At 29.8% G+C, this 19,042-nt stretch overlaps 1 protein-coding gene across 3 annotated transcripts in view; it reads left to right on the top strand.

Annotated features, from left to right (window-relative positions):
- Positions 1-19,042, top strand: part of LOC122499320 (platelet glycoprotein V-like) — a 128,160-nt gene that overhangs the window by 60,096 nt on the left and 49,022 nt on the right. For 2 of the 3 annotated variants that reach the window (XM_043607600.1, XM_043607599.1), the window contains one exon: positions 349-625. The gene's annotated coding sequence lies outside the window, so the exon portion shown is untranslated. Of the gene's footprint in view, positions 1-348; positions 626-771; positions 2,077-19,042 lie in introns of those variants that run through there. The other variant, XM_043607601.1, reaches the window with a different exon arrangement.

Here is a 19,042-nt window from a genome sequence, read left to right as displayed (position 1 = left end):
TTATTCTTTTTATAGAGGAATATAAAAAGGTTAGTATACTATGTGAGAAAAATGTATTTTTCTTTCAGTGTGTGAATAGATAAGTTTTATAAAAATGACTAAAAAAATGAGTATTTCGATGGAAATGATGAATTAAAAGCATTGTTCCCATGTAATCCTATAAAATCACTCAATTCCAATTGACTGATTCAAAATTTACATACATCTGACAAATTAATTATCGCTTCCATCAAATTAAATTTAACCCGTTGGTCATTGTTATCGCTTGTCAGTCAAAATATGTATATATCTTTGACGTGAGATTGAAACACAGAGAACATTGTTATTAATTGAATATCTTGATTGTAGGTGCTCGTAATACAATAACACCGGGAGATCTGTCTGGACTGAAGGCACACCCCCGCCTCGTTAAAGTATATATCCAGTAGGCAGAGAGAGGAGGCAGCTCATAAAGAACAGAGACAAACAAAACACCATCAATCTAGCTTCATCAAAGATCCAGCCGCAATGTTATTAGAAACCTTGGAGCGAGTGGAGGGTTGGAATTGCACTCCCTTGAGTGGCACGCGAGAGTTGAAGAAGAAGAAGAAGAAGAAGAGGAGGAGGAGGAGGAGGATCTCGACAGGTATGAGAGTCAACTACATATACACACAGTGAGTCTTTACCCTTATTTTACTTTAGTGTTTGTACATATATTCGCTCAGCTTCGAGATTAGCTCAACTCTCTCGCTAGAGGAACAGGCGGGCAGGGCGCTGGTTCATGTTTTGAGGGGGTTAACTATATGGGATGGCGATGGTCGTGACGGTGGTTGTCGGCTGCGCACAAGTCTTTCAGCGAAACATAGTTCAACTTCGAATCAGTGAGATCGGAGCCTCAGTCTGCGATACACGCCGAAATCTCTAGGTGAACCACGAGGCGTTCATTCCTTCCTTCTCTCTCTTCTCTCTCTCTCTACTTTATTCTTTTTTCTCTCTCTTCTTTGCTCTACAAGTTCCACCCCCGCTCGAATTTTTTTTTGCGCTCGCCCCTTCCATCCACCCTCGACTCTCTCTCTACATCCTCCCCTCTTTTCTCTACCCTCATCAGCTCTGCGTTGCGTGCGAGTTATACCTTCATATCAGACGAAAGCCGCACGATGGCCGGGTCGCGCGTGTGTGGCTCCTGAATAACAGTTCCATGTTGTCGACTTTTTTCACTGACAATTACCTCCTTTTTCGATTTTTAAACTACTACTTCTACAACACATAATTGCTTATTTCTTTTCGAAACATTTTTAGTGTTTCGATGACAAATTTTTTACAGTGATTTTCTTTTTTAAAAAACAAGAGTGGAACGAGCTGAAGTGATTTTAAAGAGGAGAAAGTAAATCGTGTTTACAGGATTAAACAAGTTTTATGTAAAGGAATAAGTTACTCACGTAAATCTTTTCATTGTTGTAAAAGGAGTTTATCGTACTAAGTAAAGTGTTTGGATGTAAAAAAATTTTACACGAGTAAAAAAGTTTAAGGAAAGAAGTAAAGAAGCAAACATTTTTTACCTAACTCTGAAAGTAATTTAATGCTTTTAAATAAAATAAAGCACCAGAAAAATTCTCACTGTCCTGAAAAAAGGAGTAATTAAAAAAGAAGTCATTCACCTTTTTTAAAAAGGAGAATTTGACAAAAAAACAGTAGCAGATTTATCACTGTCACCCGGCAAAAAAAGAAGAAATTTGATCCTCTTTTCGAGAAGAGGCAATAATTTGAGTGTTGAAAAAAGAAAAAAGTTTTTACCAAAGAAAAGCAAAAGAAAGTTGATTAGTTTTCGCAGAAGAAGTAACGTCTGTTGTGCAGTCACGTGGATTAAAGTCTCTTTTGCCGCGGGACAATTAAAATTCTTTGACATTTTAATAGATATTTCCTGGGTCGAGAATAAGGAAAAGGACAAATGTGTAAAATTTTAGTGAAATGTGAAAATATTTACGGTGTATGAAATTTTGTTTCTTCAGGATTTTTATTTGCGTCAGGTAGAAACGGTTTACTTGCCTGGTCGTCGATGTGCTGGAGCTCGTGGGCCAGAATTTTTCATCTATCCACGTGAGTTTCTTCTCCTCGTTTTTTCATGACGAAAAACCCCTCCCATTCTCACCTCTCAGCTTAGATTATTTACAGGCAAAAGCGCACGACAAGAAAGCCCTTTGCGGCTTTCAAGGTCAATCCCGGGAGGTTTATCGCCTTCCTTCGATTTTTCCAAGGACAGCTGCATCGTGTCTATCGAAGCGTGTTTTTTTCAATCCAGTGTATATATGTATACATACACGAGATTCTTCTTCTTCTTCTTCTCCTTTTTTCCATTCATCCGACGGCTCTTGCGTGTGATGGATTTTTAAAGTTTGTAATAGGATACATTGTCATCTTCACACTATATGTGTATGTATATACGAAGGTCTGACACTTGATGGAACCTTTTGCGTTATTGTTGTTGGGATTGTAGCAAGGCGATCAGAGGTTGTATTAGGGGAACCGGACAATACTCGAAGAATGATCCAGGAAGTCAACTTTTCGATGTTTCTATCAATCAATCCGGGTGTTTTTTTTTAAATGCTTTTCTTTCGTGTATAGTATTTCGAGTGTATAAAAAAAATTCACTGTTCAGTGAAAAGAAAACGTTTTTATTTTCAATGTGAAACGGTTTTTTCTTTCGAAATTTTGATCCGGTAAAATAATACTTCATAACAAAAAAACAGAAAATAAATGACAAGAAGAAATACCAATTTCCAGTTTTAAGAACTTTAATTTTGAGGCAATTTTTAAAAACGTGATGAATTTATAAAAATTTATTGCAAATTTAATTCCAATTATAAAAATGTTTCCAAAAATGTAAATAATTTGAAAATTCAATTAGAAAAAGGATTAAAATTTTAGGAATAATATAAAAAATTAACATTCCTGACTACAGTTTATCACTCGTTTACATATTTAAAAAAATAACCAACTGAAGTTTTTAAAAAATTCAATGTCTAAAATGACAATTGAATAAATTGGAACTTTTGAAAATTTAATGTCATTCAAAATTAAAGAGAATATTGTGAAAATCGACTTAAAATTAAATTTAAAGAAGAAAGATTTTGTAAATTCAAAATTTACAATTCAGGATTAGAACTTACATTGTTAGTTTATAAAAAATTTAAATTAAAACAAATCAATTTAGAAAATTTTAATTTTACAATTCTTTTTATTTTACAAAAATACTTTAATTATTTTAAATTCCGATTTTTCAAAAGGTTTATTTACTATTATTTTTCTAGTTATTATTAGAATTTTATTGGTCTCTCTTAAGAATAATTAAATTATCTTAAGATACGGCATAAATAAAAATAACTTTTAAGAAAAGTAATATTAAATTATTTTAGAATATTCTAATTATTTCGGAAACAATTTTAGAATAACTGAAAGTCCTATTTATTAGCAAACTGAATTTCAGAGAATTTAAGACAATGTGGATAATAAAACATTTCTATTTGATACAAATTTACATTTCAAATAAATTTTAACTATATTGCAGAAATATTACGATGTTTAAATTGTTATAAATTCTGTGATTTAATAATACTAAAGGAGGTATAGATATTTAAAAATAATTTACTATTCTCACCGAGTCCATCAATTTTTGATAAAGTAATGTCTCGAAAAACAATATTTTCAACATTTTCAATATTCAAAACTGCAAAGTAAAATTTTTTTTAATATTGAGTGTAAGTGTTAAATGAATTTGTATTATTCAAATCTTAAATAATGCAAAATTTTTATTTATTATTGTTGTATTAATTAATTAAAATAATATTTATTTCTATTACTATATCTACATATCTCAAAAAATTGCTAAAAAATTTTTAAAATTAAAAATTGAATTTTTTAATGCGTTTTGATCCTTTCTTGTATTTGCAACCATTTTTTAAAAATGTTTTGGAATAAAATCTGTTTGTTTTATTGCTGCGAGTATTTTTTTTTATTGTTATTGGTAAAAATAATTCAAAACTTTCAAAAATTCTATTGATTTTAATCAAGAGGAGAATATAAATGGCTTCTTTTTATTATTATTCTACGAAAGTATAATTTTTCATTGATAATATTTATTTCAGTTTTATTTTATATTCTTTTTTTGTTTTTAAACATTGATTGCAATTGCAGAATTTCTATTTTAAATTTAGTTGATTTAATTAGTTTAAATAATAACTTAAATATTAGTAATAAGATAAGAAAAATAATAGTATATTTTCAAAATGAAATTCTTGAGCCGACTTATTTGTTTATAAAAACTGTCCATTTTTCATACGTCAGCTGATTTTTATTTTCCTTTCAATTTTGGTTTAATCGTTTTCCCTTTTGTCTTCTTTTGTTCCCCGCGTAAGTTTCTCTTTCTTCTTTTATTTATATTTAATTGAATTGAGAATTCTTTTTTGCATTGTTTACCTGAGTTTCTCCTTTTCTTTTTCTTCTTTGTTCACTTAATTCTTCTTTTACTTTTCTCCATTGTTCATGGAAAGATTCTCCATAAAAAAAAATTTTTTCCCCCTTTGTTCGTTTGATTTTTCTTCCAGTTCAACAAATTCGAAAGATTCTGTTCTCAGCTGGTAGATTTATCTCTATGAATATATAAAACGTAAAAAAATTTTTTTCCGCTTTTTTTGCCCTCTAGTAAATATTGCCATGACTTCTTTAGCGAGAGTTTAGTCCACAAAAATAAAGAAATTAAGATAAATTCATAAGCAAATAAATTTTCATTTCCCTCAAACGAATTCCTTTTTCGTTGAGCGAGCACAATGTATGTGTGTATGTATACATATATATTTCCACACGCGATAACTAATCCATTAATTAAATGAGAAGTTGCGTGGAAAAGAGAACCGACATGAAAAATGGCGCATTTGAAAGAAAGAAAGCAAAAAAACAAAAAAAAAATGAATAAAAAGAAAGAAAAAAGAGTGAAACGCCAGAGAATCACTCCCGAAAATGTGCGCGACAGATTAACAGAATTGAGTTGGGACAGAATTCATGAAAGATGAAAAATTTTCAGACTGATGGGATTTCAAATCGGATTATTTGTTTTCTCGTTATAGAAAACATATTGCCCTATAGAATAATGCTTCAAAAATTAAGATAAACGTGAAATGATTACTGACAGATGATTTTAAAAAGAAAATAAAATAAAAAAATGAGCGGAAAAGTAAATAAACGGATTATTTTGCTTTGTCATTCAGTCTGAGGAAATAAAGCATGTGCTTCATTATATGTAACTGGGGAATAAAGGCGAAAGAAAAATATTTCTTTACCTCTCTAGAATTTTGATTCGCCCTCATTTGTCATGACAGAGCCAAAAAGAGAAAAAAAATTGCCCTTTAAAATCGCGAAACGTTTCATTTTTATCATACGTTATAAGAAAAAAAGTGTTACTTAAATTGATAAAACTATATAATATATAAGTAATTAAACCTTTTCTATTATAAAATAATTAAAAAACGATTTTTTCAATATTTGAAAAAGAAATTTTTTTACATAGATTTTTGAAAATTAGAACATTTTAAAAATAAAATTCCTTTGTCCGAAAAAATTTTATAATTTAAAAAACAATTTTTTTAGAGTAAAAATTCCTTTTTTAAAATAAAATAAATTTTTTTATCAGAAGCTTTTATGTAGGTATTTTTAAAAAAATAAAATATATTTTCAGTAGAAAAACTTTTTTGAAATAATATTTTTTTAATAATACTTTTTTATTGTTTAAAGAATTAAATTGAACATGTGGAAAGAATAAAATAATTTATTTAATTTTTTATTTTAAGTTAATAATATTTATTATTATTATTATATGCATTAATTGACATTTGAAAAAAAAGATTGGTTGATTAGTTGGTTAGTTTGAAAATGTACAACACGGTATTTAACTTATTTCAACAAAATACTATTTCTGTCATTTAGACAAGAGAACGTTATTGGAATTTTTTTCCTCACTAACTATGCACTTTTAATTCTTCTAATTTCGTTTAATTTTGTGCTATCTTTTTTCATGAAGTTTCGAAAGCATGAAACAAAAAAAGAATGAAAACGCTGAAATTAAAACGAAATTTTGACTTTAAATGTATGACGTAGAGAAACTTTGGTATTTTGTATCATTTTCCCCCAATTTTTTTTTTTTTTTTTTTTGTCTTTTTTCGGAATAATTTTCCAATTTAGATTCAGTAATTTAATTTTAGAAAACAGTATAATAAATTCCGATATCAGATCTCTAAATGTGAACTTTATCTTTATAAAGTTAATTTAATTTTTAAGTATATAAATGATTCGAAAATAGTTCCAGGTGACAGGGCATTGTTTTACACGGCCATGCATTTAAAGGGCTTTTTTTATCGAAAAAATAAATCTACGTGAAACTTGAGCCGAAGAATTCTATGGTTGACCAAAAACCGGTCGATCGTCGATTAGCGTTCCCCCTTTCCCTTTCCCTTCTTCATCGCCAAGAAGTATAACAGTTTACAGCTACTTAATCGTAAAACCCACGCCAATATTCACACGTATAATCTGTCGATTAGTTTGCCTTAGGTAACAAATTAATCCGTTTAAGGAGACTAGCATAGGGAAATTATAATATGGATTATTCATGGTTTCTGTTTTATTAGGATAGTTGACGATATTCTTTTTTATTACACTAGTTGATAAAATTATATATATTTTTTTTAATTTATTACTTGTGGAGTTAATAAGACATGTCTTTGATTATTTCTGGTTTGTAGAATATTTTTTTATGTTCTCATATGTGGGAAAAGTATATTATTAAATGTCAGTTTTAAGCGATTATTTGTTTTAATTTATGTCTGGGTTACATATTAGATATTGCTTTCGGAGATATTAGAATTTTATTGTGGGATTCTAATTTTTTTCTTTGAGAAGTTAGTTTTAAAATTTGATATTTTGAAGTCTTAATAATATTGGCTTCTATTTGATAGTTTTGAATAAGGAGTAGTTTTAAAATTTTGTAGTTACTTCGTAGTTTTAGTACATGAAAGCTTGATTATTATTTTTACTATACCACTATAATTTTTATTAATATTTTTGAAAAACTAATTTGTTCATTAAATTGTTGTATAGCAAAAGATCAGTTACTGTATAGGTACTTGATTGTAATTTAGAATAAGAGAGTTAATGGTTTGGAAAATTGGCAGTTTCAATTAATCAAATAATATAAATTTAGTTGAGATAATTGGAAATTTTTATTTCTAATTATTTTTTTAATTGTCAATTGGCAGTAGATAGGTCGGTTAATTAAAAGCTATTGATTTGTTATTGTATCTATTGATTTGAGCGTTAATTGATCTATATGAGAAAGTGCTCATCAATTGAGAGTTGATTACTTTTTTGGGGAAAAGTAATTCTGACATTTGGGCGAGGCAATTAATGGAAATGAAACTTATTTGTTATCAGCGTCGATTAGTCACAGTAGCTAGGAGTCGGCGGAGAGACAGTGGCCTCTCTCTGCCTCTCGATTAGCTGAAAATGCTCGTGGGGACATTTTATTGGCGCGACTAATCGAAATCACTCGTGGAGAATTCATCTTGCTAGTTAAGGTTCTGTTATCGTTAATCTCAGAATAATATGGATGGATAAGCTCCATGTGACGGTAACGCCACAGATCGCTTAAAATAATAGCCCTCGTATTACAGGCCGTGTCAGAAACCCTTCGATCGTTCGAGGAAGCGCCGCAAGGCATTACCGGGTAGAGCTAGTACTGGTGATAAACGTCCTTAATAAATTATTCATATGAGACGTCGCCTTTCAAGTGGCTACGTGTATTCTACCACACGAACAAGGCGTCATCGATGTCGGTCGATCGCTTCTTTTTTCAGCTTTATACCAACTATATATATATATCTCACCTATGATCATTCAGGCCTCCCGCAAAGCTAATTCGAAACGATTCCCCGGTGTACGAATTTCCATGGGAAAGGTGACTTGATAACTAGATGCACCCCTTTTCCCCGAGGGATTACAATTTAGGAGGTACAATTATTTTAGTCACACAGATGATTACCGTTCAAGAAAAGCGGTTTTTACTTTCATTTTACATCTCGAAATAAGAATAAGAGGAAGAAATTGACTACCCTCATCTCCCTCCTTTTCTTTTTCCATTCTAATTCTACCGTTCCATTATCTCTCCCTCTCTGTCTCCTCCATCTTTCACTCCGCCAACGAAATCTGCCCCTTGCGCCCTCGTTGTGAGTTCCGCCATTAATTTTTCCGTCGCGCGAACTTCATTATAAGATGGGAGTTTCTACCAGTTGGACTCTCACTCTCTCTTTCTCTCTTGCCTTCTATCTTATAATTCCTTACATTCTTCTCCTCCTTTTATTTTTTAATTTTTCTATATTCTCCCTTGCATATAACGAAAATTCCCTTTCACTTTATTTGCTCGGATATTTATTGAAAATACAAGGTTCGAACCGATGGTTAAATTGTTTTGTCATTTTAAAGAGAGAGAGAGATCATTCTTTACTCTGGTGAAAAAATAGCGAATTGATCAAGCATTTTCTTCTCTAGATGCACAATATACTTTTATAAAAAAATTGACTTAAAGAAGAATTTTAGTTGAAAATTCTAGAAATGCATAATCGTAATGATAAAATAATTTTTGAAGAAGTTACAGTATAACAAAGTAGCAAGTTTTAATTTTTATTATAAAACATGAAGAAAATCGATATCTTTATGTTTTATAATAATATTTCTATGTTATTGAATTTCAAATTAAATCTTGATTTATAAAAAAAATAATGAATAAATATTTATTTCAAAATAAAGTTATTGATGTTTTCGAATAATTTTCGTTTTAAAAACCTGGAAAAGTCAGAGAATTTGAAATAAAAAATATATTTTTGTACTACGAAGTAGAAAAAAAAATATTCCTCTAGATGAAATAAATATAGTAGATTGTTTAGTCAGAGTATTTATTAAAAAAGACAATTTTCATTAAAAGAAAAAAATTTTTTTCCTGCTTCATAGAGTATTTTTTCATCAGTCTCTTTAAAATTGTAGTTTGAATCAAAAAAAATTTTTTTTCCTAGGCGGTAAAAAAAATATATATATATATATATAGAGTGCGCATTCAATCGAATTTATTTTCATGTGGGCTAAAGTAAAAATAATTGGCGCATATACAACGATGCACTAGCAAAAAAAAGGTTGTAATAAATCTCGGGAATCAAAGCAATTATTTTTCCAAATATAGGCGAATAATTTTCCCAACGACATGATATTTTTGCTGACTTGTTGACTTTCACATATGTAAAGAAAATTAACTAGTTTTGAAATATGATATTTTTCCCCAATCTATATATGTATACAAATATCGTTTATATTTTCCTGTTCGATAAACTTTCAAAAATTGAAGATTCTTTTTTTTCCTCTATCGTTTAATATTGACAGATAAAAAAAATACAAACAAGATAACTATTTGACCGAAAATATCTAATTGCTCGCAATAACATGATCCTTGAACAGTTTGAAATCCTTTTTACTAAAAGGTCATTCCTCAATTATCGTAAAAAGATTATTCGCGGCCGTTTTACCATATATATGTAGAGTATACCCAAAAAGAGATTAAAATAAATTGAGTATTTTCTGGCGAGTTATTCGGTAACGTAACGTGACATGGTGAGCCGTCCGTTTTACAAATTTTCCTCTCGTGTAATTTAAGTTGAAATTCCAACGCCAGAAAGTAAGAACGGCCGATTTAATTAAACCTCATTTCCATACATAATGTACATCAAGTGAAGAATTAATCGAGAACTGTGTGATTTCCGTTTGAAATCAAAGCTATATATATACCATACTTTTAAGTCGTTTAAACAAAAAGTTATTGGCTTTTCATTATAATACGCATATATATACATAAGAATTGAGATTGAATTTTTCAAGAAAAATTTCTAAAGAAAATAGAAAATAAAGCACCATTGAAACTCGTACCGTTCACTTAGAGTATTATCCAATAATTTAATATTTTAAAACTTTCACAGTCGCAAAAAAATTTTATTGATTCTTTATTGATGATTATACTTCCATTGATTGGTAGTTTTAATTAAATAATTTTTTATTTAATCAATAATTTCACTTATTTGTAGTTTTAGCTTTTTGGAATTTTATGAATTTTGAATTTCCTTTTCGAAAAAAAGACACTTTGGTCCGTAGTATTAAAAATAGAATAATAGAATAGATAGAACAATAGAATTTCATTATTTGTGAAATGTAATTGTATTCTTGCAACAAATTTTTGAAAATTTAATTTTTCGAGGAATTGATTTAAAATTCTATTGAAAATAATTGAAATCCTATGAAAAATTTTATTATTTATATAAAAATAGTTGTATTCTTGCAACGAATTTTATTACATTTTTTAAAATAGTTTTAAATTTAAATAATTAAATAATAATTCATCTGAAAAATTTTATCTTGTAAAAATAATTGAATTCTGGAGAAGGATTTTAGTAAAAGTTTTGAAAATAATTTAATTTTTTTTTTGAAAAATTTTATGAAAATTTAAATTATTATGAACATGAACATGAAGATATCAATAATAATATCTAAATCGAAGACTCGGAGTGATTGATGTCTTCATGTTTTATAATAATATTCTTATAATTTGTTGAATATCATAAAGTTTTGAATTTCAAATTTTTTAAAAATCCTAATTCCTATGAAATAATAATATTTATTACTGATATTGTACTGATAATAATTATAGTAATGAGCTTTCCATTACATTTTTAATTTATTAGAGAATATGAAAACTAATTTTGAAAATGTATTCTGAATTTCATAGAGGAAATTAATTTATAGTCACATTTACGAATGCTTGCGGTAATACAATAAAGATGATCTTGTAGTCTGCGGGGAAGAAGGGTAATGTCTGTAAAAACGACATTTTAGGAAGTCTTAATGGCGTGGGACCTGAGAAAGAAGCTTTTCAATTTTCCTTCTTTTTTCCCCCATTATCTTATATATAGAATCTTTGTTGATAAGGCACACATTACCCAGAGTCACTTATATTCTCGGCTTAAACGGAGGTAACTTTCTTCAAAGTTTGTAGTTGAGGCTTCTACGAGATAGCTTTACGGGCTTTCCTTGTTGTCGGCCAAGTTCTCTTTCCTCCTCCGCAGCAGTAGCAGTAGTAGTGGTAGTCGTCGTCGTAGTCTTCTTTATTTCTTTTCTTTCGGTTTTTTTTCTTTTCTTTTTTCCTTTTTTCTTTTCTTTTTTTCCTCTTAACCATCTCGAGGAACGTAATTTCTTCTTAAGACCCTGTCGACGAAAAGGCGAGGTTATTTTCCCACCGGATTTCTTTCCGTTTCGAGCTCACTTTGCTGGGAGGCAAATTCAAGGTCGACAAATTTGCATACGTCGTCCCATTTAGGGTTGAAACTCGAGACCCTTTCGTTTCAAGAGGAGGCTCTAGATACGATTTTGTTAGGTCCACTTGATTAAGTCGAGATAATCAATTACAGCACATTTGAATACGTCGACCATTCTTGCAAATTAGATTGTTTCAACTCACTCCCAGGACTTAAGGAAGATTTTCCATTTTTGTTTTTCTTTTTCTGCTTCTGCTTCTGCTTCCTTTTTTTGGTCTCGTTAGAAGGTTTATCTCTGGTAGAAGACAAATTACTTCTGAGATCTTTATTGTATGAGGGAAATTGAAAATGAGATTTTTATTAGCATAAGTCATAGAAAAGTGAAATAGGATTTGAACATTCTATTACATACGTAATAGAATTCTTTTTTATTATTATTATTCATGGTGTAAAAAAAGAATAGTTGAAAATATCTATAGTTTTCTCTCTAGTGTTCAAAACGGTTATTTTACTCCCCAGTATTAGAATAGGACATTTTTCTCACTGTGAGTAAAAAGAATTTAACATTTTCGCTCTGCATAAAGATTGCATCTGCAAATACTTTTAAATTTCTTTTGTTATTTTTTTCTGTACCTTTCTCAGCAAGATATTTCCTCGTGAAAGTGGATTATTATTTTTCAATGTTGAATATAATGAAATAAAAATGTTTATTTAAAGCGTGAAAGTAACTTTTGTGCAGGCGTGAATATTTAATGGGATTAGTTAGTTTCTTTTTTTTTATTATTTTTTTTATGCAACGCGTTGAAGTTCGCATTATATGCACATCAGGATGGAAAGTCTGGAAATTGACGAGCATCGAACTCTCCACCTTTGTTTATAAAATGATCGACATCTGACACAAGAGACTTGAAATCTCAATCCCCGACTTTTACGGTAATCAATTTCAACCCACAATATTTAACCCTCGTCAAATTGAACAGATTCTCACTCAAGTACTACCAACCACCTCTCTCTCTTTCCTTTTTTTTTAATTTCACTTCGCACGTCAATCTCGACGGAGTACGATATTAATTTACTCTCTCGTTAATTTTTTCTCCACCTTATTATTCGCGGTGATGGTACAATTTCATAATTTCTTATCTGCTTGTATAGCAATGTAAACGTATTTCAAAATTGAAATTTTTTTACTATATTAATATTGTCAAAATAGTAAAAAAGTTTTGGACTAAATTAAAAATTGAATAGTAGCATATGGAAAAAATGTTTTATTGTGAAAGAAATTTTTTTCTAGTTTCGATTCGAATTTAACAATACAATCAATTGTGGCAATAAATAAAAATTTATTGACGCTAGTTCGTAATATTATCACAGTATCAAACTCCAATTTCGTGGTCGTGTAAAACAATTGTCGAAGGGTTTTTTTGCTTCCCACTTGGCACGTCGAGCCAATACGATATTAATTCACACTCTCGTTAATTTTTTTTCGTCTCACCAACACAAAAGGAATTGAGGTAGGACAATTTGATAATCGTGTCTGTATATATACGTAAAATACACATTTATTTCCCGTGTATATAGATTATGCGTTGTCGTTATCACATTATTCGTTTGGACACGTAATTATCGATAGCTACTTGTGTCCAAAGTTGTGTGAAAGGGGATTAATTGAATCAGGTCCTCGTAAATGAAACTTAACACAAAAGTGTGCCGGATGATTTCAGGGGCTTTATATATACATATACATTTATGTATTGAACATGTACACACATTGCACGCGAGCATTACTCACTGTTTAGTCCTTGGTATTGGACGATGCATTATGTACATCAAAAGCCATCACCTGCACTGGCTTTTGATGTGCTAATATAGTTGTAAAACGGTATAAATGTATATATGTACATCGGGAGATGTAAAAAAATGGAAAGAGGAATTTTTTTTCAAGACCTGATATTTACTGATAAATTTGTCCCAAACCAATGAGCTTTCAATTAACTGAATATTGGGTCAGTGATAACGTTGAATTAGATTTTATGCATTAGATGCAATATTCATGCTTTTCACTCGATTAAATCGAGTGCTCTGCTATATGCTTTCAAATATTTATCATATATGAAAATTAAGTTTTGTTAATTAGTGAACAGGTGATAATTAATGCAAGGGTCCTGTAACGGTTTTTTTTATGTAATCCTGCTTTTAATAATAGGGTCACTTGATTTACTGTTTCTACAACTTTTATTTACTCTTTGGTTGTCAACAGTTAAATTTTTTTAACATTGGGTGTTAAAATTGGTATTCTCCATAATTTCCATTTTTTAATTTCTATTTTTTTCATTTTACATATTCTATTTCCTTTTTTTCGGTATTTTTTATTTCACTTTTTTCCTATTCTTCATGCACATCCGTTTCAATCTATTTACGTTTGTGTTTCCCTTCCCTTTCACTCCACCCCTGTTCCCTTTGCGTTTGAAAAATTCTGACACATTATACCTTGTGTCGTAAACTTCATTATAATGAGCTGAAAGACTATTTATCGGCCTTGTTTCTCTCTTTTTTTTAAACGGTTGCCACTGATAAGTTAATTAGAAGTCATCAGTACCATATGTGAGTGCGCCATCAATCTTGCGGTTTTCGTTTATATATATAAACATGCTCACACTTTTTTTCTCGAACTCATTTGGTAGATCATTGAAAAATGTAAAATGTGAGGAAGCCCTTTTCCGGTGTTTTTAAGGGTGAAAAAAAACGGAAGGATATTTCAAGTTGAGAAGTATTTAATGAGAGTATACTGTAAATAGTAGTTGAAAATAACTAATTAAAAAGCTGGGGTGAAATGTTTTGTAATTATTTTTGAATTTGGAAAATTTGGGGAAATTGCAAAATTCAGGAAGTTACTATATCTTCTCGAAAATTCAATTATTTTCAAAAATTTTAATAAAATTCTTGGTAAAATTTCAATATTATTCTCAAAAATTTTCATCAATTCAATGATTTTCAATATCTACTATTTTAATAAAATTTTTCGGAAAAATTTAATTATTTAAAAAAATGTTGATAAAATTCTAAGCAAACTTTAAATTATTTTTATAAATAATACAAATTTCACAAGGATTCAGCTTTATTCAATTTTTTTTTATAGATTTCTTCGCAATAATTCAAATTATTTTCATAAATAACAAAATTTTTTACAGAGGTTCAATTATTTTCACAGATAATTAAACTCATTGCAGAATTTCAGTTATTCTTAAAATTTTTATTAAAATTTGTTGATAGAATTCAATTATTTGAAAATTTGTTGTTAACGATTCTTTATGGGAATTGAATTTTAAGAAACATTGAATTATTCAATAAATTATTTATTTTTGTATTTAAATAATTCAATTGAATGTTTTATAGTTATGAAAAATTTAATTTCTAGTTTTAAGTAAAATGTACTCTTATTTGATTCGGCCTGATGGTTATATTTTTGTCAGTTGGTCCATAAATGGACCATAATTTTTCATTTTTCGTCCGTAAAGTTCGTATGTTTAAACACTTTGACTGGTTCGATCCCAGTCAAAAGTTTTTAATCAGGATCGCAAAAATTGTGTTTTGGATGATAATTTTATTTCTACGCCTCTGCGCTTGGAAAAGAGAGGGTGGCTGGGGGGAGGGCGATTGTTGTGCCGACGGGGTCGAGCGATGGATTTCGAAAAAGCGAGGAAACAGCTGTGACCGGTTACGAGCCGAAAACGATTCGGTATACAGATAGAGCTTTAGCGGTTTGAAACGGGACGGCAATGACAGTATTACGAGAATATATATGTATATATATATATTTTGTGTGTACACGATGCTATCTCTGAAAATAGGATCGTTGAGCCACGCATTGTGCAGAGGACACTGTCTCCACCATTCGTCTACCCCCGTCAACTAAAGAGACTATTTATAGTACTTAACTTTAAGGCACTGCCAGCGCCAATAGTACATACTGTCCGCTCTTTTTTCATTTCTTTTTTTATTTCCTTATAAAAAGATTTAAGCGGCTAGTGGCCAAAAAGACGCCAAAAAGACGCGGGCGCCAAAAGAGAGACCGCAGTTTTAGTTTCCAAGAGAAATCGAGCACACTCTCTTTTCACCACGGGAGATGCGGGGAGATGCGGATAAGAAAGGGAGGGAGAGAGAAAAAATGTCCATCCCCCTTGGCACAAGTTCTCTCCTTGGAAATTTAGACCTCTCAGGAACAATTATAAGAAATTGCCCCATTTCTTCTTGATTTATGGAATTTTTCATTTCAATTGCTTTGAGAAATGATTTGAGGAAGAAAAAAATGTGTTCCATTTTTTCTTTCTTTTTTCTTCAATTGAAAATTTGACACTGGAAAAAAAGCGAAACTGGAAATTTATAACATCAATGGTGTATAAATATGAAAGTTTATTCTACTTCTTCGAGTAACTTATGTCCGTATTTTTTGTTTGGTGGGCAACAATGGCAAAATGGCGAAATTGGGTTTATATTGGGCTAATATTTCACTTTGGTACAAGGAAAGAAATATTTTATTAATCGTAAAATGATTGTCATTTTTAGAACTAACTATTAAAGATACTTTCTTTGTAAATAAACTAAAAAATTGTCGTAGAAATTCAACCATCTGTCCGTGAATTATTTTTATATTATTGAAATCTTAACACAATTGTTAGTTTTAACAATCCGTCGTGGACCAATATTGTCAAGAAATTTTCTTTCAATTTTCATCTTGTCATCAACTGTATGTTGACGATAAGATGAAAATTGGAAGAAAATTAATAAATAGAATTCTCTATTACTACAATCTAGGGCCAATGTTGGTTCAATCTAGTCGTACTATTGAAGAACATATTTAATTAAAAACTTTTCATTATTTAAACTAAAAATAGGAGGCGAAATGTTACAAGGCATTTTCTAACCGAAAATTAATGAAATTTTTCTTTTTTAAGGAGGTGCAAATTTTGTCGGACCTGCCCCCGGGGTTTGTACGCCATTGTATCTCACTTTCCGGACAACCTTCCTTTTGGCTGATTTAATTCCCGCATAAACGCCTCGTCCATGGCCCTTCGTTGAGAGATAGAACGGGGCAGGTGTGAACCTTTCATGCATGCGTGGATATTTCCTCTGTAGCATTACAATCGACTGGGACCGAGCAACTACAAATGACTATCGTCCACGACAAAGGGGACCGAAATTCTCTCTCTCTCTCTCTCACACACACATATACACTGTCTGCTCCACTCTACCACCGCACCGTTTTCACATTTTCCAGACGCGGGGATTAGAATCCACATTTCCAGCCACTTGGTACCCACATTTCATTCTCAATCTGTTCCATTTGAGTATTCCCTCCATATATATTCGTATACAAACCATTATGTAATATAAAGAACCAATTTTTTACCTTGGAGCTGGAATAATAAAAAGATGAGGAAAGAGTTATCTTGGAATGTGAGATTTAATCTTCTCTAGATTTTTAGATAAAGAAATTGTTTGGGCTTAGTGGTGACTTTTCTCGGATTTATTTCATACATGTGTACTCGAATTAATTGGTCGATTTATCATTTCTCTACTCCCTTTATATGAATTATGATAATATAATAACAAAAACTCGAGAACAGATTCCACTTTTAACGGTATTGAATTTCGAAATTTTATTTTGACTTTTAGAAATTTATAAATTATTTTTTTATTCAAGGTACTAATGTTTAATTTCGATAAAAGAGTGTGGAGAAAATATTAATCAATTTTCATAATGGAGTTTGAAGATTTATTTCTCATAATGTTACTGTTGCTTTATTCAATCAAATTATGGAAATATTTTCTAATTCTCCTGATCATTTGTTTTGTAAACATGTTCTTTTCTCTTTTTGTACGGACAATTTACCTTATACAGTTGCTAGTTATTATAATTAAAAGAGGTTTTTTAAAACAATTTTAGTACCAAATTTTTCAATGTTTCACAAAAACTGCAAACAAACAATAATTACCACTATTTGTCAATTATTGTAAATGGATTTAAAGATCGATAAATTTTTAATATCAAAAAAATATGTTTTAACGTTTTCGTCAATTTTATACTTTCATTCTAAAATAAACAAATATTTTTTTAAACAAGTAATTAAAAATTATTTTTATTATTTATTTACTAAAATTAATAATGACTTAATAACAGTAATAACTAATAATAATTATTATATTTGCTCTAATATAATGAATAATAATTTATTATATTTGTTGAAATCGTTTTTTAAAATACTAATTTATTATATTATAAAAATAGACAAAAAAATTACAGATATATAAAGAAGAACTGTGTTTAAACTTTCAAAAGAAATCTCCATTAAAAATCTGACAAATTTCTGGAAACCAGTGGACAAAATTAATGTCTACAATTAATCAATTGTTTTTATTTTAATTTAAGAGAAACAAAATTCCGGAGATTATAATTTAAAATTTCGAAATTTGAAAATTCCTGAATATTGCAGTATGAGATCTTTGTCAGTTATCGGTTTATCTTCTCGTTGGCGCGAGACAGGAAAAAATTTTTGTTTAGACACACAAGAAAAGAAAAAGGAGAATGAAAAAAAATGCTACCTCAGCGTGAAATAAATGAGGTGAAAATATATATGTATATATAAGTATATGTATAATATGAGATATATGATAAAAATAAACCTGTCCAGTGCGCGAGGGAAAAAAAGATTCTGAAAGTTAATATTTCATGAATAAAGAATATCTCCGGTTTCTTGGATTAGGCCGATTATTTATTAAAATACTTATATACCACGAGAGAGAGACTCTATATAGAATATGTTAGGATTTATACATATATATATATCGTGTAGTGTGGAATTATAGATATCGCGCGCGGAATAATATATATGATTGAAAGACAAATAAAATTATAAGACAGCAAAATGGGCGTTGAAACTTATGTAATATTATATGAATGTAGGTAGTTAGGAAAGTAGTTTGAAAAATGTAGTTGATCTTGTGATGTTCTATTAATTTTTCTTTAGGAAATAATTTTAATTTCGCTAGGAGAAAATTTATAGAAATTTTGTGGCAAAACCTCCTAATTTTTGTTGTAAAACTACCAACAACTAAATTGTAAAACTATAATTTGAAAATGGACACTTTTTATAAACCCAATTTAGTCAAATCACCGATTACTGAAACCAAATAAATTCCCTCTTTTTTCCATTAAAAATCGATGCAGTAATATTTCTAACGAATAATCAATGTTACAATCAGTGGTCGTTGAAAACCGAAGGAATATTAAAAAAAAAAATTTTTTTTAAATCAGAGACAATATAAACGTAAACAAAGTGACAGAACGAGAGTCAGAGAAGGGTGAGGGAGAGAGAAAAAACGTGTATACAATACTAACAGATTTCAATTAGAATGCGACAATTTTGCGCCACATATTTTTTCTCAACGCATAAATGGTCACCGAGGGCATTTCGTATAATCAAGCAAACGATTAAACTGATGAAATTGAAATTGCCGCGTAATTTTTTTTTCGAATGCCATATAGCGACTGTTAAAACTGTCCAGGACGATAATCATTTTATTTATTCACTTTTTACCACGAATACGTAATCTGATTTTATTAAGTTTATTTTCAAATTTCTGAACACGAAAATACCGCAAAAGGTTATTATTTT

This window comes from Leptopilina heterotoma, unplaced genomic scaffold (assembly GCF_015476425.1).
Source record: "Leptopilina heterotoma isolate Lh14 unplaced genomic scaffold, ASM1547642v1 Lhet_167, whole genome shotgun sequence".
Classification (NCBI taxonomy): Eukaryota; Metazoa; Arthropoda; class Insecta; order Hymenoptera; family Figitidae; genus Leptopilina; species Leptopilina heterotoma.
The sequence above is the reverse complement of the archived record's forward strand: the minus strand, read 5'-3'. Positions and strand labels throughout refer to the sequence as shown.